The following is a 23,160-nucleotide window of genomic DNA, read 5'->3' as shown; positions in this document are numbered from 1 at the left end:
AAAAAGCTCAGTCCCAGGTATGCGGGTTATTTCAAAATCTTGAGACAAATATCCCATGTATTTTATCCTCTTCAACTGGCCTCTATTTACCGCATCTCTCCCACTTTCCATGTATCCTTGCTGAAACATGCCAGTGGCCCGAGGGAGGAGGAAGTGGGCAGTCCTAATCGACTAATCGTGGAAGGCGAAGAGGCGTATTAAGTGCGGGAGCTTCTGGACCCCAGACATCGGGGTCACAGATGCCAATCCTGAAAATCCTTCCATTCGCCACCGGAGGTCTCTCTCGCCTGAGTATTAGTTACTACATTTCCCAACAACACACACACCTGAACTCTATTTTGCAGACTATTTAATCCCTGAGCACATCAAGCTCAGTGCAAAGTCTTGTTTTGCCACGGCTGAAATTTCTGAGTGTTTTTCCTCTTGTACTTTATCTTGCCTGGTTTTGACCTTTGCTGGTTTTGGACTTGTTGCCTGCCTTTTGACTCTGCCTTGTTTTGGATTACTCTGTGATTGTTTGCTGCCTGCCTTTGACTCTGCTCTGTTTTGGATTGCCATGATTGTTTGCTGCCTGCCCTGACCGCCTGCCTGTTATGACCACATTTGCTGCTTTGTCTACGCTGCTGTTAATCCTGCTGCTTCGACCCACTCATGTTTGTTTGTTGACACTCCAGTTACATAATAAACTGCACATGGATCTCAACCCGAGTTCGTCTGAGTCTCAGTCACAGTTATCCTCTTGTTATCCTGTGTTTCAGTCTTTTATGTCTGCTTTTTGAATCATGTTTCATGGTCCTGCTCCATGGTCCTACCCCTCTCGTATGTTTATCAAATAAACTGTTTGTTAACCTTATCATCCTTGTTGTGAGTCTCTGTTCCTTAACACCAGGGGGATGGCAGGGATTTGTCCATGGTGGTCACGGCCAAATTTCTTTCTTCTGCTGAACACAAAAGAAGATATTTTGAAGAATGTTGTTAACCAAACAGTTGATGGGCCTCATTGACTGCCATAGTATTTTTTTTTTCCATACTATGGAAGTCAATGGGGCCCATCAACAAACGGAATATCTCTTTTTGTGTTCAGCAGAAGAAATGATGACTAAGTGCAGGTTACACTGGCTATGTTTACATGCAACCAAATAATCCGTTAGTAATCGGATTGAAGGCTCAATCGGACTGAGAAGTCTTCATGTAAACACCTTAATCGATCCGATTGAGCTTGATCTGAACGAAATTTCGATCCAATTGAAAGGGGTGTTTTATTCCTTTTCTGATTCCGATTGAGAGAACATGTAAACACTTGATTGGATTTAAAACCGAAACTGAAAGGACTGCGCATGTGCGATGACGTTGAAATAGCATAATGACCATAGACTATAAAAAAATATGGACGTAGTGTCCGTGACGTTACCCGTAGGTTTCTGAAGAGCATTTTTGAAGCCTAAAGTGGGCTGAGCTGGCCATCGCCATCTTGGCAGCGCGTCACTCCCGGATAACAGATAATGGGCAGAGGCGGGACGTGGGTGGAGCTGAGGTGCCCGTTGCTGAAACCACACCCCCTAGATCAATGTGATGGAGTTAGCTCAGGCTAAGGAGCTAATGCTATATGCTACTGGCAGTACCGTAAAGTGCTGTGCCAAGTGAGCAACCGCACAGGGCCTTGCGCTAAAGTGACAGACTTGATGATGTAAAGTTCATGTTTTTGCCCTTAGAAATACTTTAATAGTTAAAAGACATAGCTAAAAATGAGACTGTGTGTGCCGTGAAGCTGTATTATTCTTCTAGTTAAAAATGTATTATGCAGTAATATTGATCTGAGCGTGTGTGTGTGTGTGTGTGTGTGTGTGTGTGACAATGATTCATGCGCATACATGTCAGTCAGCGCCACATCGCATGAAAAGTTCGTAGAAAGGTTTATTCATATTCAGTCCATTTTAAATTCTGATTTTGGCCTCCTCTCAAATGGGTCAAACCAAAGATATTACCTCAGAAGTTCGCTCATTCAAGGATGTGCATTTATTGCATGGACGGAGAAACCACTGACACCTGCAGGATTTCATCTGACGGTACTTTTTATTTAACACTAAAATTAATAAGCATATATAGTCCATCTGTTCAGTGAGAGCAATAGTACCACAGAACGAGTGTAGCCTCTGTATCTATAAACGTTTTTAAGTCTGAAAACTCCCAAAAAGCAACGAAATTGTCAGATATACAAGACATGAGTGCATGTACACAGAGGAAAACAACTGAAATACAGCGCTGGTTGTTCTCTCGATATTTGACAACGACGGAATTCAACGGCGTGGACGAAGGAAATGCCTGTACTAAATTGTATGAAATAATCCCGAAAAAAGTACAAACACGGCAGAGATGGCAAGTACAGCGACTGGAATTAGCTGAAGTGAAGTGACAGCTAACAGACAGCAGACAAACGGCTAGCAGTGACAGCAGCCGCAATCCACCTGTCACTCAAGTGGCCACGCCCTTAATTATGCAAAACTTTAAGGCTTAATATAATTTAAACGGATGAGTTATAAAAAAATTCACCCCCCTCACAGTTGTCATGAAGGGCAACATTAACTATATAGACCAAAACCAATTTTTGTTCCAGGCTGTAAACATATATTTTTTCTGCTGTAAAGTTGGGCATTTTAACATGGGGGGACATGGAATCTGTCTCTAGCGGCCAGTTGATGAATTGCAGTTTAATTCACTTCCATGTTGGTTTCACAAGAAAGACTGGAAGGTTGTCGCTCGGTAATGACGCATGACGCACTGAACAAGCTGTTCTTCCTGTTGAATAAAGTGTCATATAAATGAGTGTCCCGTCATTCTAAAATTCTCTGTTCACTCAGCGTCTGTGAAGTGAAGCAGGACAACGTCCCACCAGTCCTTGTTTCGGATTCTCATCCACAGACGACATGGGGAGGGGCATTTTTACTGCGTGATAAATACGGGTAATATACTCATTGTCTCCAAATTATGACCAGAAATGGATAAATATTAAGTCTGCTGTTTAAAACAAATAAATAACCAATGTGTATATATATATATATATATATATATATATATATATATATATATATATATATATATATTTATATATTCCAACAGTTTTGGAGGGATGCCCTGATCTTGATAGTCACTATTGTGACATATTTTCTCTACTTGTTGATGACTGCCTTCACTGTGTTTTTTTTTTTTTTTTTTTTTTGCTCAAATGTTATGATATGATTTATCTTTCTTGATTTTTTTTAATCATTAAAACAGGCTTTTTTAACAGGGTTGTATAGACTGTTTATATCTAATATACAGTATTCACAGGACTCTTGATTTGTGTTTCACCTAAATTATATTCATGATGATGTTACATGCTGTTTTAATAGCCAGAAACATGTCATGAAAGTGGAGTATTGAGAAAGAAGACTGACTCGTACAAACATGGGGACAGTAAGAGTGCTTTTATAATGTGTCATGCAAGAACTATCACAACAGTGCCAACAAGGAAAATGCATGGACCCAAATTACTGCCGGGTTGAAACAAGTGAGTAGGCTAATGCTAACAAACGTTGATCGCCCTCCATATTTGTCATTCTTCTGAAGTTAATTGTTACTACAAACTGAAATCGTTACTACAGTCGGCAGGTATGAGATCTGCCGGAATCTAGATTGTGCAGTTTTAAAATCGTTTAAGATAGTGTGTCCCAGGCCTTAGCTATCGCTAGAGACCTATGTCTACCCCTGCCAAATCATAACCTGAGTCTGAGATTGACGAATCAATATTATCATGCATCTAGGTAAGTGTTTACAAACTCTGGTCCTAGAGTATTTCCAAAACTGCACATGTATCCGTAATCTAACATCTCAGTCACAACTCAGATGACCCTTAAGATTCCCTTAAACTTCTGCAATGTTTGGGGTACTCTAGGACCCGGGGCTGGGAAAAACTGACACAATTTGCCAAATAACTATCAGATCTCCCCTTCTTCTCATGTTTCCATCTTGCCCATCCACATCGCTGATCTTCTAGACAACTTGAATGAACGAGAGTCGCACCAGGATGTATATGGAGCAGAGGTTGGGGGATACAGAGCAGGAGAGATTTGCAAATCTTCAGCAATGCAATTGGCTGTTGGGATCTGGTGTACTGTAGATCTTATTTGCATAGTCTAAAGTTCACAGTTTGAACAGTGTATATAAAGTTTTACCTATGCAGTATTTAATTAAAAGTTTAACTGTATGCATAGAGTACAAACATGAGTCTTGTAAGTGAAACAGGTAAATTTAGCTCAAAGGGAATTAATATTTAAAGGAGTTTTGACAATCACTTTTTTACAGTTTGGTCAAATTAATTGGCCAGCGCTCAATTGAAGGGGCTGTAACTATTAACTCTGTGATGGATATTAATATCCAAAGTATAGTGAAAACACAATTTATTAACACGGTAAGAAGATTAAAGACATTAACTTGTGAGCACATACTGTAACACAAGACACTTCTCTTTAAATACAAACAAGACTTTATTGAACTATTCTAATACACAAAAACGAATCTAACTCAAACACACACTCATTCACACGAGCTGCAGAAAGAAAGAAAGTGAGAAAAGAATACATTTTAAGAGAGTGAAATAATGAAATCCCAAGTTTCTAGCAATGTATGCAATTTATGAGACTCTTTCTGAGGATCCTATGCGTATATTTCATCCTTACAGTGTACAAAAAGATTTCGCGTAAGCACAAAAGTAAAAAAAATGATAAAAGTCCACTTACACCAAAATCTATGCAAAATTCCCTTTAGAAATTCTAATCAGCGGAAGATTATGCATACATGCATCCCCTCCCCGTCTCCTCCCCAAACTATATGGAGTTTACATTGCCTAATTTTTACTAAGCATATCTTCATCTGCATACCATTGCCATATACATATTTCCATCCATAGTCTACTGTTACGGTGTGCTGGCAGTTGGCACATAGAGAGCAAAGACTTAGATCCAGAGTAGCAATATTACTTTTATTGTACAAAACTACACTTTTCAATAAAACAAAGGCAACGACTGAGGAAAAACTTGCGGTGTAGCCGGAGAGACCAAGGGCAACAGTGGAACTCCAAGCAGGAAGGGCTCACGGAGAGCGCCTGCAGATCTCCCACTCGCTTAACTGATGCCAGAGCCAGCAGCAGAGCAGTTTTCAGCAAAAGTGGCTTAAGATCGGCCGACTGTAGCGGCTCAAATGGGGGACCCTTCAGGGCCCCAAGGACCGTGGAGAGGTCCCAAGCCGGTATAGAGGGGGGCCTGGTGGTGTTCAAACTCCTGGATCCTTTGAGAAAACCAACGACGAGGTTGTTTCTTCTCAGTGATTGGCCAGCCACAGGAGCATGGTAGGCTGCTATGGCTAAAATAAAGATGAAAAACCGCACTCTCAGGTTATATTTTCATAAATTTATTATTACTATGTCCTCACAGACGCGTTTCGGCCTAAGCCATCATCAGTGTGTACTGTCAAGGCTGCTATGGCTGCCACATATACTTTGAGCGTGGATGGAGAGCGACCCGCATCCAACAGCTCTTGCAGGAAGGAGAGTACCATTGGTACCTCGCATGACTGGGGTTCTAAGTCTCTGGCTGTGCACCAGTCAGTGAACACAGACCACTTTAGGGTGTAAAGGCGTCTAGTAGATGGTGCTCTAGCCTCAGTGATAGTATTCAAGACCCTCTCTGGGAGGTCCCTGGATACCCGTTGATGGGCCATACATGGAGGGCCCACAAGTTGGGACGAGGGTGCCATATCATCCCGTCTGTCTGTGTGAGGAGATCCTTCCTCACTGGCACAGGCCAGGGGACAGAGTCCATCATCTGAGCCAGCTCTGGAAACCACGCCTGGGTTTTCCAGAGGGGGGCTATTAGGAGGACTGAGCATCCGCTTTCTCTGATCCATTTGATGACCTGAGGGATCATAGAGATGGGCGGGAACACATATAGAGTGCGTCTGGGCCAAGGATGGGCCAGTGCGTCCCTGTTCTTCGAAAAGAACATTGCACAGTGAGTGTTGCTCTTCGAGGCAAAGAGATCGACCTCTGCCCTGCCGAATACACTCCATATTAGACGGACCGTCTGTGGGTTGAGAGACCACTCGCCTGGGGGAGCGTTGTCTCGAGATGGCATGTCCACACCCAAATTTTGGATGCCTGGGACATGAGCAGCTCTTAGAGAGTGCAGGTTGGCTTGTGCCCAAAGGAGGAGATTTCTGGCCATGACATACATGTTGCCTGATCTGAGGGCGCATATGCAGTAATCCTAGGCGGAGTACTGATGAAGCCGCGGCCATGAGACCGAGAAGCCTCTGAAACTTCCTGAGGGGCGCACGCACCTACCCTGAAGGGGCCTAGTGAAGGGGGACCGATAAGGGGTGTGTTGTGTGCTTGAAACATACACTTTATGTGCTTTATTTGGGTTGCTTTAAAAACAGCGTTTTTCTCCAGCTGCCAGATTTAGATGAGCTCTTTTCAAGGGCGGCCCGGCTAGATCGAGACACGAACCCTCTCTCTTTCCTCCTACTGCTAGGAGGTCTTTGGAGACTCAGGGTCCAACACAATGCTGGGTCAGGGTCCCTAGCGCCGCGGCAGTGGGTAGCGTCTAGCAGATCGCGAGCGACGATGGGTATCAGCCACAGGGCGGGGCTGAGAAACCCGAGGCGCTGACTTTGCTGGCTGAGAAGGTTGTGTGCTCTTGGGGCGGCTCGTGGTAGAACTGGAGCGCTTGGGCAAGAAGTGTCGCATGGCCTGGGACGACTTCTGAGCTTCAGTGAAACGCTCGGAAAATCCCTTCACAGACGGGCCGAAGAGACCGGTGCTGGTGATGGGTGAATCGAGGAAAGCTGTCCTGTCCGCCTCCTTAATGTCTGTGAGGTTCAGCCAGAGATGGCACTCGAGCATGACGAGGTTAGCCATGCTTCTGCCGATCGCGTGAGCAGTAGCCTTTGTAGCATGCAGTGCTAAGTCTGTGGCGCTGCGCAGGTCACGGAGAACCTCAGGGTCCGGGCCAGACTCGTCCATGGAATGGAGAAGCTTTGCCTGGAAAACCTGTAACACCGCCATGGTGTGCAGGCCCAATGCCGCCTGACTGGAAGCAGAAAACGCATGTCCAGCGAGGGCTAAGGTGTTTCGACAGGGCTTAGATGGATGTACCGCTCTAGATCTCCAGCCAGCAGCAGTGGGCGGGCAGAGGAGAGCGTAGTGGAAGCGCTCATGCGCGCCGAGTAGGGGGTGCGCCATGACTTCGTGAGTTCATCGTGAACCTCAGGAAAGAAGGGCACTTGTCTGTGACGGGGGGCCTGCTGGTGCCCTGACAGAAACCATCCATCCAATCAGCTCCTAGCAGGCTTTTTGGGCAATGTCCAATCAAGCCTGAGGTCTTTTGGCCGTGGTGAGGATGCGCAGCAACTCAGCGTCTGAATTAGTCATTGTAGCAGTAGCGCTAGCACCTGACTGTGAGAGGAGGATGAGGTCCACTGAGCCCGACCACTCTTCTTCAGACGCAGCAATGGAGAGGCTGTTGTCCTGCTCTTCGTCCGATCCGCCAAAGGAGACAAGACCTGCCGCTCGAAGAGAGGAGCGCTGGTCTGCCTGGGTGAACAGGACCGGCGAAGGAGACTGTGAAGGAGAAAGCGAAGCATGCGGGGACACGGCCGGCATGGGTTCGCTTAACTCCATGTGTGCGGGCTGCCGTTGGCTGTGGAGCTTCTTCTTCTGCGGCTGAAGTAGTGCGGGGAAAAGAAGAGCAGGGATAGCGGTGTCGCCGGTGAGCTTACCCTGCGTCCGCAGCATCGAGATCGGCAAACTCTCGCAGTGAGAGCAACCTCCGGCAGAGAGTGCAGCTTCAGCATGGACGGCTCCCAGGCACGTGGCGCACTCTGTGTGCCCATCGGGCTCATGTAGATGGGATCCGCACGAGGTCCATGAAGAGCGAGGCATTTGCAACAACGACTCGCAAATTTGCTCTTTTAGAAACTGTAGTGTCGCAGCGGCGAGCACACAGTAGCAGTGAAAGGATATAGCGTTGTTTGCCGGATGGCCACAGGAGAACGGCGACAGAAGAGAAGCGGCTTCTAGGTGAGTGAAGAAGGCACTTTCCGCTGTATGCAAGGCTCATTCTGGCTGTAAAAGGCTTGTTTTCACGGCAAAGGCTTCAGAGGAGACAGAGACGTGAAGTGTCGCTGAAGGAGATAAAATATGATATTTGGCAAAATCGGAGCCTATTTATAGACATAGGCCCCGCCCATTCTGACAGGCTCTGACGCGCTAGGCGCGAAGTCACCTGATTGGGCCGCGCGTCAGAGGTGCTTTGCCTTTGTGTGCAGTTGCCGCAGCACAGCCAATGGGCAAGCTATACTGCTGTGTTCGCTGTGCAGCTGCACTGCGTTTTAAATATAGGCTTCAATATTTCTTGAGGAAAGGAGTTTCACCACTGCTTATTAGCTACGCAATACGAAGTGACCGTTCTCGAAAGGGAACCCAACAACACAAGTAAACCGCGTTTACAAGACTTTATTCATAAATTAGGTTATTTCCGGGTGGCATAGTTCGAATTACAGGGGGTACTGGGGGGTACTATACCCCCCAATGAAGACCCAGTAGGGACAGAAAGGGGACAGAAATATCAGTTTTGGGGGGGGTCAGATCATTTTTCTGATATTGTGAAAAAATATAATTACAGTTACAATACAAGTCAAATCCTATTTTCACTGTAGGAACATTTTAATTAGTGATGCACCGATGTGAAAATTGTCACCGATACAGATAACCGATATTAATATTGCTGTTATGGCCGATACCGATATTTACCGATGTTGATATCTCTGTATAGAAAACAAATTTTAATGATTATCAAATAAGGAGCTATTTTCCAAAACACTTGTTTTTTTTTACTTTAGAAATGACTGATATTGGGCACCTTTATCTGTGTGCAAAATATGTCACACATACGACACACATGCATTATATTGCATTGCATATAATGTGTGCTGGTCAACTTGTCTAAAATTAAGAAACCCTTAGAAACCAGTAAAAAAAACAGGAACATTGTGTACAATTAAGATAGGCTATTTAATTTATTATTCCAATATCCAAATATGATACTAAAAAATACCACAGGGAAAAGGGCTTCTATTTGTGACGTGCTGTCTTTGCCTTTGAACATTGCACATTTTAAACAGGACACGCATTAGCTGAATAAATGTTAGCCAATACAAACATATTTATAGAAAACAGTTGACAATGAATAGACAGAACAGGAGTCCAATAATAGCATAACGAATCACTTATTCTAAAAATAATAACAAAGTAGGCTATAAGACGAATCCGACATATGGGCTGTGTTAACAGTAAAACGTCCGTCATTTAATGAATTTTAAAAACACGGATGGATGATACAAAATGCTTTCTGACATTTTGACAGAAAAAAAACAAGCAAGAACAAAATTTAAACTTAGCCCGTCAATTTTTCATTTTACAATTATCTTCTCTCTCTGTGTGCGTGCGTCCGTGTTTGTGTGAGAGAGAGCTTGCGCAGCACTGATACAACGGTAGCCTACTTTTTAATCCATAAGTAACGAACGCGCTAGTTTTAATACAAAATAAATATGTAACATAATTAGGTAGGCTACTTTAGTTATTATTAACACAATAACGTAACACATGAAGACGTTTCTCAACACTGAGAATGAATAAATAAATGCCTGTTTCTCCACTCGTGCTTATCAGTAATCCACAAATCACACGTGCTGTCACTTTTGAGAAAAATCTAATTCGAACGGGTATCAAATATCAAGCAATATATTCATATATCTACGAGTCAAAAAACGATCAGTCAAAAATGTGTCATGAAGAGGAAAAAAACCATATAAGTCGCACTGGACTGCGTTAACAATGTTACGGACGGGTCAGTTCTCCGTTATGGAAGTGAGCGCTCTGAAAGCGGCACTAAAAGACTTCTTTAAAATTTTCACAGAGACCTCAAACAGAAAGCACAAAGCCTGTATTTAAATTTAATTTCGTTTTGTATTAATTGTATCTTAATTTTGATCAATGTTTCATCAACCAATTGCCTGGATTTAATAAATAATAAGTAATATAGTAGAAAATATTTAATCAGGACACGGAGGCGACGGCGCGTGCACCTGGAGCGCGTCTCATAAATGAACCGAAACCTACTTGCCTCACAGACCTGAGACATATATAGAAAGCTCGAAATGTCTATTTTTAAACAGAACTGTAAACTTTTAAACTGGTTTTGTCATCTGTATGAAATGTGTATTTCTCTCAGGCGCGTTCACTACTGCTAAAATCGCAAGTCAGCATCGTTAACTTCATCTTCAACTTCACACGTCAAATATCGGCCTGTTCACATCGGCCATATTTTGACATCGGAACGATACCGATGTGTAAAAAAATGACCATATCGGCCGATATTATATCGGCGGTCGATATATCGTGCACCACTAATTTTAATGTAAAGCAATTTCAGACACCCCTATTGTGGACCGTACCATTTTTAACCACCGTGGCTAGAAGCAACGGAGATAGAGAACGACTAAAAATAAACCAAATCAATATTTCATAAAATAGGCAATAGGCTTCTTGTAAAGGTATTACTTTTACTAGTAATTAGAATGGTATTTCAGTGCACTTAACTTCTAACTTTTGGGAGTTGATCAAAACAGTTCTCTTTTGGATATATAATAACAATGAAATATTCTGTAGCCTACTGATTATCAGTTTGTCGCATGTTTAGACCTTGTATGTGTGTTGCACAACACATGTTGCACTTGGCGATCACGGTGGGGATTGATATGGTAGTGGACCATGATGGTCATAGAAGAAGTGAAGGAGCAGTACCCCCCCAATTATGGTGGGGTAATTCGCACTCTGCGTTTTGACTGTACCACTTCTTCTGCTTCTGCACGAGATTAGGGAACTTTTATAATTTTTTGAGTCAAGAAAGAGACTGAGTTTTCGATATATTTCCTCTTCCCTTACTGCAAAACTCTTGCTCTGTCTGGATGACAGGCTTAAATCCATAGTAAGGACGTGTACCTGTCACACATGTGCACATCATTAAGCCAACAGAAAGCAGGTTAATGCATTTACTTGCCGGGAGAAATCGTGTGTAATGGGCCAGAAATCTAGCTGTGACGATCGGTTTATGCTTATGACCTTACTCTGATAAAGCAAAACGGGTTAACGCGTACATGATCACGTGTGTTGTCGGCTTAAGGAGAACCAGGTTAAGAACATACATGTAAACACACTCATTGTCTTTAGTTTGGGGTGTAACTAAGTTTCTCACTCCTTCACATTATCAACAGTTGTCTTCTTAGACACATGGTTCCTAATTTTCCCACTATTAAAGACTATAATTTAGTTATGATTTCTATAATGGTAATATGATATATTTTACCCAGACTTGGCTAATATCAACATTTTGGAAATGAATTATCATTCACACCCATACCAAATGTTTTAATATTGCATTAAAGGTAGAAAAATATCATATACACTACCGTTCAAAAGTTTGGGGTCAGTAAGATTTTTAATGTTTTTAAAAGAAGTCTCTTCTGCTCACCAAGGCTGCATTTATTTGATTAAAAATACAAACAAAAACAGAAATATTGTGAAATATTATTCCAGTGTAAATCATCTGTTTTCTATGTGAATATACAGTAAAGTGTAATTTATTCCTGTGATCAAAGCTGAATGTTCAGCATCATTACTCCAGTCTTCAGTGTCACATGATCCTTCACAAATCACTCTAATATGATGATTTGATGCTCAAGAAACATTTATGATTATTATCAATGTTATTTACATTTTTATTTCAGGATTCTTTGATGAATAGAAAGTTCAAAAGAACAGCATTTATCTGAAATCTAAAGCTTTTGTAACATTAAACTCTTCCGTTCAAAAGTTTAGGGTCAGTAAGAATTTTAATTTTATTTTTGGGGGAAAGAAATAAAATAAATCAATACTTTTATTCATCAAGGATGAGTTAAACTGATCAAAAGTTACAGTAAAGACATTTATAATGTTAGAAAATATTCTATTTTAAATAAATGCTGTTCTTTTGAACTTTCTATTCATCAAAGAATTTTGAAAAAAAATTGTACACAACTGTTTTCAACATTGAAAATAATCATAAATGTTTCTTGAGCATCAAATCATCATATTAGAGTGATTTGTGAAGGATCATGTGACACTGAAGACTGGAGTAATGATGCTGAACATTCAGCTTTGATCACAGGAATAAATTACAGTTTAAAATATATTAAAATAGAAAACAGTCATTTTAAATTGTCATACTACAGTATCTCACAATATTACTGTTTTTTTATTGTTTTTTATCAAATAAATGCAGCCTTGGTGAGCAGAAGATATTTCTTTTAAAAACATTAAAAAATTCTTACTGACCCCAAACTTTTGAACGGTAGTGTATAAATATATCATATCATGTGTAGACTTTTCATATCCACTATATTTGGTGATGTGTGTCAGACTGTTAAATGACACACATAACTGACAGGGTTTTAGATTTTGGTAACATCGCCCACCCCTAAGCAGTTTACAAGTTAATTAGTCATTAGTCAAATAATCATGCCCTATTGCTTACATATAACATAGTACATGTAGCAGTAGCGTGCATTCAATTGAATCCATAGAATGTACTTGCATTTATTATCTTCCAAGTATCTTACATGTAGATTTTTGTTTTGTTTTTTGCTTTGTTTTGTTTTTTGAGTGAACTAATTCAATTGCCCTTAATGGCTGTGATAAAAAAAAAGAAAAAGAAAACACTTTTGACACAGATTCCTTTCAGTTATATCATGAAGATACATCGGATTCTGCCGGTGATACATTAGAGAATGCAAGATTGAAGCCAAAACATTCTCTCTCACTATGATAAAGATTAAACACACACACATGTAACTCTTCCATCCTCACCTCTCACCTCATCTGAGATCCCGCTCTCTCCTCCTCCTCACCTTCACCTCCTCTGGTCTTCCGGAGCGTTCTGCTGCGTCATAGAGATTTCAGAGACCAGAAACATGATCAGCCCAAAGAAGTGCTGCACACAGGAAAAATGATTCGCAGCAAAGAAATGTAGCTGGCCCACTAAAGTCATAAAACACGTCTTTCCTTTAATGCGCTGTTTGTTTAATCGTATTTCTCTGTATTTTATGTGCACATGTCTACAGTGAATATATATTTTCATTCATTTTGGGTGTGAGTGTGTACAAGAGTTATTCAAAACTTATGTTCAGTTCATTTTAAAATAATATCACATGGAAGCTTTGAGCTAAATGTAATTCAGACATAAACAAATAAAATAAAATGTATCTGTCTTATGGCAAAAATGAACCAACGGTAATCTTGCACTTATGTTTGGCGACTGTGTGTTCCAAAAGCCTCCTGAAATTCTTGCAATAGCAGATTTAGTGCGTCCCACTCAAACCTGTCCTGTTTCAGAAAGAAATGCATCAACAGAAGAAAGAAAACTACAGTCGTCAATCTATGAAAATCAAATTTTTTTTTTTTTTTTGGTTCATTAAACTTGCACATGGCTTGGCTTGGAAATGAACATGAAATTGAACACACAAACAGCAGTGAAAGAGAGAAAAAAGCTAGACAACCTGAACACAATGAAACAATGAACCAATGAGAAAACAGACCTGAGAAACACGTCTAAAACAACCAATCAGAACATGACACATAGACAAGGGAAGCACACGGCAGGATCACATGAGGAGCAAGAGAATCACATGACAAACAGGAAACATAACTGTGAGCATACAAAATAAAAGACATGAAAACCTAAATCTGAAGCCAAACACGACAATATCTGATCATTATTTATTCTATCAGACATGAACCAGTATTTTTAACTAGTATTTTTAACTTCAACCTAATAGCTGGGTTGTCAAGTATTCAGTGCTTTAACATGTCTTTCTGTACAGACTTAAAACATTTGCATATGCTTCTGGGGTTTCTGAGACCCCCTGGCTGACAATGGAGAGAGACATTAAAGATGAACCCTGGTTTCTACTTCCTTTTTTTACTACTACTTTTTTGTAACATCTAAAATTTTACAAATTAATGTAATACATGTAATCAGAAGAAACACAGCAGATCTGTTTCAGTAATTTGCAATTCAATCTTGTCCCATCCAAACAAGTGTCTATTTAAAGAGTGTGGCAGTATTCTCCTTCAGATACATGTCTTCAAAGAGAACGCTGACGCTGCATCTGCTGGACTGGAGCTGTGTGTGTGTGTGTGTGTGTGTGTGCGTGTGTGTGTGCGTGTGCGTAGAGAAAGAGAGATGTAGTACACAGTTTTGGTTTGACTCAGAGGTTTCTATGACACCATGGACTCTCAGAGTTAGAGGTTTTGTGTAGGATGAGTCTTCTGTAATATTTTCTCTCCTACTGCTGTCTCTTTCTTTTTCTGCCCTGCCCTTTTGACATGACATATTTTTTTCTATCTTCAATCTCTTCTACTCTTTCTCTCTCTCAACAGATTCATATCTCAGTTTCTCCCACTCGTGTGCTATCACTGTAAAAACTTTAGTGTGAATTTACAGTTGATTTTAGCTTCTAGTTGTTCTTTACAATTACTCATTAATTCCCACAGATGTAGTTCATTGCAATTAAATGGCGACTGTATGCTATGATATCACAGTAAACAAGGACATGAAATGACAATATTATAGTAATGTAATGTTGTAGAATCACAATGACTAAATACTATATTCTTTTCTATATTTACAAATCACTTTTTGATTTCAACTAAAAGGTGTTAGTTCATCAAAATAGTATTCCATTTTATATTCCTTATAAACAACATTAAAAACTTGATTTTCAACACAGGGGGACTTCAACAACTCTCAGTCCAACCTTCACGGCTTTCAAAGGTGTGGGACAAAGCCAGAGAATGCAATAGAGGTCTGCACTCTAAAAACATTTAGTAAGTTAAAGCAGGAAATAAAAACCAATACAAACTTTCAATTACTGCCACCTTCGGTGTAACACTTCACTGTTTCTCAGAGATTATATAGAAATGTATAAATATCATCAGGTCAATAATTAAAAATAACAAAAAAACCTCACAGGTCTGGACTTCAGTGACTTCATAGCTGGCTACATGATTGATTATTAACTTGATAGTCAGCAAGAGCGCACTGGCCACCAAGTGGAAAGGGGAGAGAATTACAGTTACAAGGTACAGTCACCCTCAGTGTAATCCAGTGGCGGCTGGTGACAAACATCTTCGGTGGGGCTGTGTCAATGGTCTGGTAACCGTGGGAGTCTTTTAGCGTGGAATGCTCTTCCTCAAGACATCCGTCAAACATCCACCCTTCTCTCCTTCAAAAACACAGATTTTATCTGGATATAACTCTTCAGCTCACAGTCTGTAAATTCTACATTGTAATTGATATACTATTTGTTTGATCCCTCTTTGTTTGTGTCTTTAACCTAACTTTGTAAGTGACCTCTGTATATTAGGCCTACTTTCTGCCCTTGGTGTGTGTATTGTTCTTTGATGTTTATTTTTCTTCTATTCTTTAACCCAGTCCCAGTGGTTCTCAAACTCTTTAGAGTTGTACCCCAAGAGGCTTTAATATCCTTCTGCGTACCCCCACTCTTCAGTCACACCTTTCTCAGTAAGGGACAATATTTGCCCCCTTAAATAGATTGTTTCAGTGCATTTTTACCTTTACAAAAACCTTCATAAAATAATTAATGCTTTAAATAAAAAAAATGTTCAGTAGAAAAATATGCAATGATGATAAAAACGAAGTGATGCTTTTAAATATTAAATTAAAACCGCCAGTAGGTGATGCGTCATCGAGTCAATCATTCACTCAGTAATGAAACAAGTGGCTGTATGAATTAATCATTGAATCATTGACTAATGATTCGTTCACAAGCACTGCTGTGTGCTGCAGTTCTGCTGTGGCTTTCGCTGGAGCTATTATTTTGTTGAACATCACTTAATACTAATATTTCGTTTGTTGAACTGTTGTATAAAATCAATGTCACATTTGCATTCGTGTGGATCTTCATATAATGTGATCAACATTAAACACAGGAACTCACACAGGGTATGTCTTTGTATCGAAGAGAGTTTGAGTTTAACTTAGACACAGACTCTGCATGGAGATCGATATAGCCTATGTTCTTCATGCTAGTAAGTGCTAAATCCCTACTTTTACAAAGGTAACGTACATTGTCGAGAACGGTAGTATAGAGCTATTTGCCGAGGCAGCAATCTGCACGCGACCTGTCATATAGCCTACACACTGCTTAAACGAGACCTGTCATATAGCCTACACACGAGACCTGTTATATAGCCTACTACACACTGCTTAAACGAGACCTGTCATATAGCCTACACACGAGACCTGTCATATAGCCTACACACTGCTTAAACGAGACCTGTCATATAGCCTACACACGAGACCTGTCATATAGCCTACACACGAGACCTGTCATATAGCCTACACACGAGACCTGTCATATAGCCTACTACACACTGCTTAAACGAGACCTAACGAGACCTGTCATATAGCCTACACGCTGCTTAAACGAGACCTGTCATATAGCCTACTACACACTGCTTAAATGCAGAAAGTTTTGACCGCAAAGGTAATTTGAGGTAATTTGATCGGATGTCATGTATTTATAGCATTTTACCTGATAGAAATGCATACTCAGTTTAAATCTTATTTTAAGGTGGGGTAGTATTAAATGAACGGCAAAATGCAGCATTTTGTTCCCGCACCCCCTTCTGTCACCTCACGTACCCCAGTTTGAGAACCACTGCCTTTACATATCTTTGTAAAGCGACCTTGGGTGTTGGAAAAGCATTATATAAATAACAATACAAATAAAAATAATAATTATTATTATTACTATAATTATTAACCACCCAAACACAATTTATACCAGTGCTCTGTGAAAAAGTCAGTAATTATTTAATGCCATATTACAAGGCTGAGGCATTCTTACACAAAAACAAACAAATTGCACATTTTCCATTACTTTCTCAGACAGGTGCTGCTTCCCTCACTCCGGGAACTGTCCATGCTGGATCTGTCCCCCCTGTTTTAAAAAGTAATCACGGAAAGCAAAACAAGGCATTAGCATGACCGCATCCAGCTAGCCAGGCTGATAGACGTTGTCTGGTAGAGATGGGCGCGCGCAGCTTGGGGCGCTGAAAGAATCGCCCATAGCTGACTAGATTTGAGCTCGCTGATTGGCTACAGTTTATGTCAAACAATTATATATTTAATCAGCAATTGGCTAAGCTGCTCCGCCCGAGCGCCCTCTATTGGCCAGCCGCCCTTGGTGTAATCTGTCAAAATGTCGGATGGCTTTCAGATTTTTCCGTCGCTGCTAAAAAATTCCGTCAATGATGGAACATTTTCAGTTAACGTGATCTCTGGTGCCAATGCATCCGTGCCGAGGGAGGCCTCGGTCAGGGAGTAAAAGAGCCGGCAGTGGGAGGACTCCTGCGAGGCAAATCCCTGTGCGTACTCGAATCAACTACAGATCGGCTGGACCACCTGGGGGTGCAGTCTCCATTCTCCCGGAGCGTAAGCTGTCTTGAGATCGCGTCGGCTGTACGATTGAGCTTGCCTAGAGCGTAAATGGCACGGAGCGACCTGAGCCGCCGCTGACTGCGGGCAAGTTGAGCCATACACCACCTTGGTGGTTGATATACACAAGCGTCGCAGTGTTGTCAGTCTGGACCAACACGTGCTTGCCCTGAAGCAACTGTCGAAACCGGCACAGAGTGAACAGAGCGAGCAGCATTACTATATGCCATCTGTTCTATGTAGCTATGTAGCTCCTGAAGCTGCGTGCCCATTGCATACAGTGCCCCAACTCGTTCTGGAGGGATCTGTTGTCACAAAAATGTGCCTGGACACTTGTTCTAAGGGCAATCCAGGCAAGGCAAGGTCTGACCAAGGGCTGAAAGTTCAGTTACAGATCTGTGTGATCATCACAAGGAGTGTGTTTGCCCATCCCTCACCCCATCCAGCCTTGGGACTCGGCTGTGCATCAATCCGAGCGGCGGTGTGAAGCATGCACCGCACCCAGGAACCAATCATCCAACAGCGAGCGCTCAGGACAAGGTGGAGGTTTCAACTCGAGTCCAGATCCAACTCAGCATGAGCGACCACAGCCGAAGGGGGAAGCTCAGCCTCATCTTCCTCTGCAGAGGACAATAGGCCCCTCTCCGATGCTGCAATCAAATTTAATCTTTGACTGGAGCGCCGAATGACAGACTGGGTCCACCCCATCACTCGGCAGCTCGCTGGCACATGACACTCCAGGTCCGTGGGGACTGGCTCGGCAGAAACACTCCCACTGTAACCCTCGGGTCTCTCAGAGTGTTAACCATGTGCAAGGCTCTGCAGAGGCAGCGTGGGTCACATCACAGGGGACTCTAGACTTCGCGAGGAAGGAGAGTCGCGAACGCAGTGTCGACATGGTCATTTTCTTGCAGTGAGGACATGAACCATCCACGAACGCCATCCCAGCATGCTCTCACCCTAGGCATGTGAAACAGCAATCGTGGCCACCAGATGAAGACAGGCAACGAACGCATCCAGAAACACACGGACGGAAAGGCATCTTTATAAAGACGCTCGCCGACCGTGCTTGCTCTTTTAGGGAAACTGCTTTTTGCACTGAAGTGAACTGTGCACTGCTCTTTGTGATAGCGAAACCATCACCTCTCCACCAGTGAGGACGATCTCTCTTGCATACTCTCTCGTTGCTTGGGTGACTGGAAAAGTGAGCGCTGTCTGCCAGTACTCGGCTGTGAAGCAGAAATATGAATGAATGGATGCGCATTTACACACCCGCATGTTTGGGGGAGTGGCTCGGCATGCAAATTCCATTCGCCAATTCCATTGGCCGTTTTTCTAAAACTCCGAGATGATTGGTGCTGCAAAGTGATACCCCATTTGTCAGACGTTGTAGTGACTGACAGATGGGGAACAATAGTTATTTAAAACATTTATTAATCTTAGTTAATATTTATTTCTGAAAATACTGTTGTTTGTTCTTAGTCCATTAGGCATCCTCAACTAACTAATGTGAACTTTTAATATAGAAATGCACTTGTTTTTGTTGAAAAAAAAAACATTATTCATCATTCACAAATTCAGTAAAAGTATTGTCGTTGTTAGTTCATGTTAACTAATATTAATTGAAGTATTAACTAATGCAGAGTACTGATTTGTGGAAGCAAGACACAGTACTGATACTTTACAAGGGGTGATCCCAGTGTTGTGTGCTTTAGTCCCGGTACCAGCTCTTGCATTTCAGCCCACATTAATAACACTTCATATTATACATATTATACATACATATAAATCATATTAGTTGGTTTAATTTGTTCATCAAATATATATATTTCCTTCAGTTATTTTCATGCTTAATTAAGCCTGCTAAAATGCATTGTATGAGCTTCTGTTACATTCACTGTTCATTCTATTGCTCCATCATATTTTATCTTCATTTACCAGCACAGCACATGTTTAGAGCGGCTCCAGCAGGGCTCAGCGCTGAGGATCGGGTCAGCGGTTCAGATGTTTAGACACCAGTGAAATATAAACTCTTTATTCCAATTTTGATACTACAACAAAAACTACCAACCTAATTAATGTGCATTTAACTTTTAACAATTACATTTAAATTAACTATTTAACTTTACTGTATAAATTAAATATAGATGGATATTTTTTGTAGCCTATTTAGTCGAGAGCAGTGAGTAATGTATTTGTCCATTTGTTTGATTAACATTAAAACACAGCAGCAGGTTTATTAGACTGCTGTCCCTTTAAGACCGAACGCACGTCGCACGGACCCCATTTGAATATAACTGTCTACATTCACTTGAGATAACTGACTTTATTTACTGGGATACTCGCCAAGACGGGCGTTTTTACATAAATTCATCCTTACAAACGCAAGACGTGAGTGACAATTCAATTCAGTATCCGCGCGCTGTCCATCAAGACGTTGGTTTTCGGAGCGGTCGCTTTGGATGTTTCGTTCATGAAACTTCTTGACCTGCAAACATCCTGTAATAATGTAGCGAACCAGCCATTATACATAAATCAAGCAACAGTTCATGTTTTACTTACATATACGATTTCATTTTAATCCAAATGACACGTGTGCTGAGTGAACAATCAGCATTCAACAGAAGTGCTCTCTCTCTCTCTCTCTCTCTCTCTCTCTCTCTCTCTCTCTCTCTCTACATGCCTTTTTTTTTACGAGGACGAGTACATGAGCTCAGTATCGGGCGATACTGGTATCGGTATTGGTGCATCCCTACTTTTTATATTTGCATCTGCCCACCGCACGGCATTTATTCTCTGTGCGGGTACGACATTAGAAGTGTGTAGCTTAGGAGGAGCAGTGGGCGTGAGTCAGACGGGCTTTTTGTATGCTTTGGTGGTCAAAACAGAGGTTATGCGGTCTTCAAGCAGAGGATGTCTCATCGGCTGGCCTATGAGGCGTTTGGGTTGTCTTCAGTATTTACTCTTATTCTACAAGTAACGTGGCTTCTTCACTGGCGTTGGTTAAAGGTGCTTGCTTGGAAGACTTTGGCTTGAGGCTAGTCCTCTCCAAATACTTTTGTCAGGCTTTTGATTCTGGCATCATAGGTTCTTTCTGTGGGATGGAAGTAATTCATATGTATACAGTGTATATATATTTTTGTTTGGCATGTTTGGTGCATCAGTGTTTGCTTGACACACAGGTTTAGTAATTTGGCTGCAACCGGTCAAATGCCTTAATGTTAAATTGTTCACACAGCATTGAATTGTTACTAAAGGGAACGTTCCCTGACTGAAAATGAGACACTGCATATCTGGCCATATTTCCCTGTTGCTGCATGGGCTCAAAATCTGAGGTGATGATGCCAAGCAGAAATGTATAAGAAGTATCACCTCAGTGGCATCGCTTTAGCACCATCAGCCAATGAACTGGTGCACTTCTATATGGCTTTTCCAGTGATCTCAAACTCAGCTCCTGGAGGGCCACAGCTCTGCACAGTTTTGCTCCAACCCTAATCAAACACACCTGATCCAGCTAATCAAGGTCTTCAGGATTACTAGAAACTTCCTTGCAGGTGTGAGTTGGAGCTGGTTGGAGCTAAACTGTGCAGAGCTGTGGCCCTCCAGGAATTGAGTTTGAGACCACTGCTTTAGACCATGTGAACACTGATGTGTTTCTGTCACGCAAATCTCTCATTAACACTCAGGGAACTAGGATTACATAGTAACCTAGACATTTCTCAGCTTCCACAATCCAATTCAACCCAGGATTTTAATTCAGTAGGTTTTCAGTGTGTGAGGCTACCCAGTATAATGCCACACAAACAGAAAACCAAGCAACTAACACAACCAAATGTCTCTCACTGTTTGACAGAAACTCATGTTAACATGCAAGAAATAGTATGTTTCTGTGGCACACCTGGCAATGCAGCCAGATGTGTTCTATGGTCAGAACATATAAAGAAATGAACAGTAAATATATCCAAATTCTCAGCCAAAAGGAACTAATCAGCACAATGGTGACTTTATGAAGCGGCTTGTGATTTCACAGTGTAATATAATTTATTTATGGTCAGAAAGTCTTCTAAAATCCTGCTAATTGTTTACAGTGTAATGATGTGCTTGAAACCAGAGCATATATCACTATCTATCTACATTCTTATCACGTATGTAAATGCATATGCTCAGAGCTGAGAGTGTGTGTTTGAGAGCGATAGGATGAGTAGGAGTGTGTGTAATTACCCGTCTGTTACTGCATGTGTGTGTGTTTATCCCTTTCACAGTGAGTAAGGCGAGTGGGCGACAGCAGCAACTGGTCTGCCTGTGTGTTGTTGCACAGCAGACATGCCTCACACTGCACGATATTACTCATTTCCTCAGCCTTGTGTACATGCGCGCACACACACACACACACACACACACGCACACGCACAAACTCTCACACTTTTTCACAGTCAGCCTTGCAGCCCTTTCGACATGGTGTGACACCACAATTTGCCTGTAGATTTGTACACACCGCTGCCTGAGTGGTGTGTGTTTGTGTGTGTGTGTGTGTGTGTGTGTGTGGAAGAGATGCAGGTGTGATGGACTGCAGGAGTAAGTGGCGTCACACGGATATCTGCTCCGCACACCCCATCAAGGTCAGTCGCATCAGGTCAGCAGTGCTTTTCATTTTGATGTCCATCTAAGTCATTAACACCATTTAGGTGTGCTCGTGACGTGCTTAGTTGGTTTTTCTGTAATCTGTGGTTTTCATTCTTTTCTTTTTTTTTAGTTTAGTTTTTTTGCTTTTTACTTCAAGTTCATAGATTACTTTGTAATTATTTAGTATTCATTGTTTTTTTAGGTTCCCCTGGAACCCCCTTTTTAGGTTGTTAGTCAGTCATTGAAGATCACTGGTTCTCAGTTTTTCCACTAGCTCGTACTGCACAAATTACTTGCACTAGAACAGTAGAACATGAAAAGTAGTGAGACTTAAACTAGTGAAAATGTATATACTGTGACACTTCAAAAATAATCAGTGTTAAGCCTCAATGTTATTTGTGACAGTGAAGTGTAATAAATGTCAGTCGCCATAAATCCAGTCTGATAAATGAGGAAAATGTCTTTGCTGTGCTGTCTGTAAGGATCGTGTATTATGCTGGCTGCTGATTAATGAAATGCTATTAGAATGCTCCTCTTAAAGACTATTTGTGTTTGTCAGTTTGATTCTGTCAGTGCTTGTCCTGTTTTCTACTCTGTGATTTTTTTTTAAAGCTTTCAAAAAAACTTTCTAAATGTATACATTTGCAGAGCATTGTACATGATCCAAAAACATCATGTTAGAGAGCATTAATGTAACTCAACAAGCAGGTCTGAAAAACCATTTGCAGGGATATAAGGTGTAAAATGTATTTATAAACCGACTGTTTAGGGTAATAATCATGGCATGTTTCAGGCATGTTACAGCTGTCAACATTTATGTCATATTTTTATTTTATTTTTCAACACTCCACCTAGAGATAATAAAGTTCAAGCTCGCAGAAATATC

At 41.4% G+C, this 23,160-nt stretch overlaps 1 protein-coding gene across 4 annotated transcripts in view; it reads left to right on the top strand.

Annotated features, from left to right (window-relative positions):
• LOC307145521 (uncharacterized protein) overlaps positions 1-23,160 on the top strand; it is a 58,540-nt gene that overhangs the window by 25,325 nt on the left and 10,055 nt on the right. The window contains exon 1 of one of the 4 annotated variants that reach the window (XM_079848766.1): positions 21,810-22,270. The exons of 2 other annotated variants lie outside the window; for them this stretch is intronic. The gene's annotated coding sequence lies outside the window, so the exon portion shown is untranslated. Of the gene's footprint in view, positions 1-21,809; positions 22,285-23,160 lie in introns of those variants that run through there. One more of the 4 variants, XM_079848767.1, reaches the window with a different exon arrangement.

This window comes from Squalius cephalus, assembly GCF_949319135.1.
Source record: "Squalius cephalus genome assembly, chromosome: 18".
Classification (NCBI taxonomy): Eukaryota; Metazoa; Chordata; class Actinopteri; order Cypriniformes; family Leuciscidae; genus Squalius; species Squalius cephalus.
This window is presented reverse-complemented; position numbering and strand designations above follow the sequence as displayed.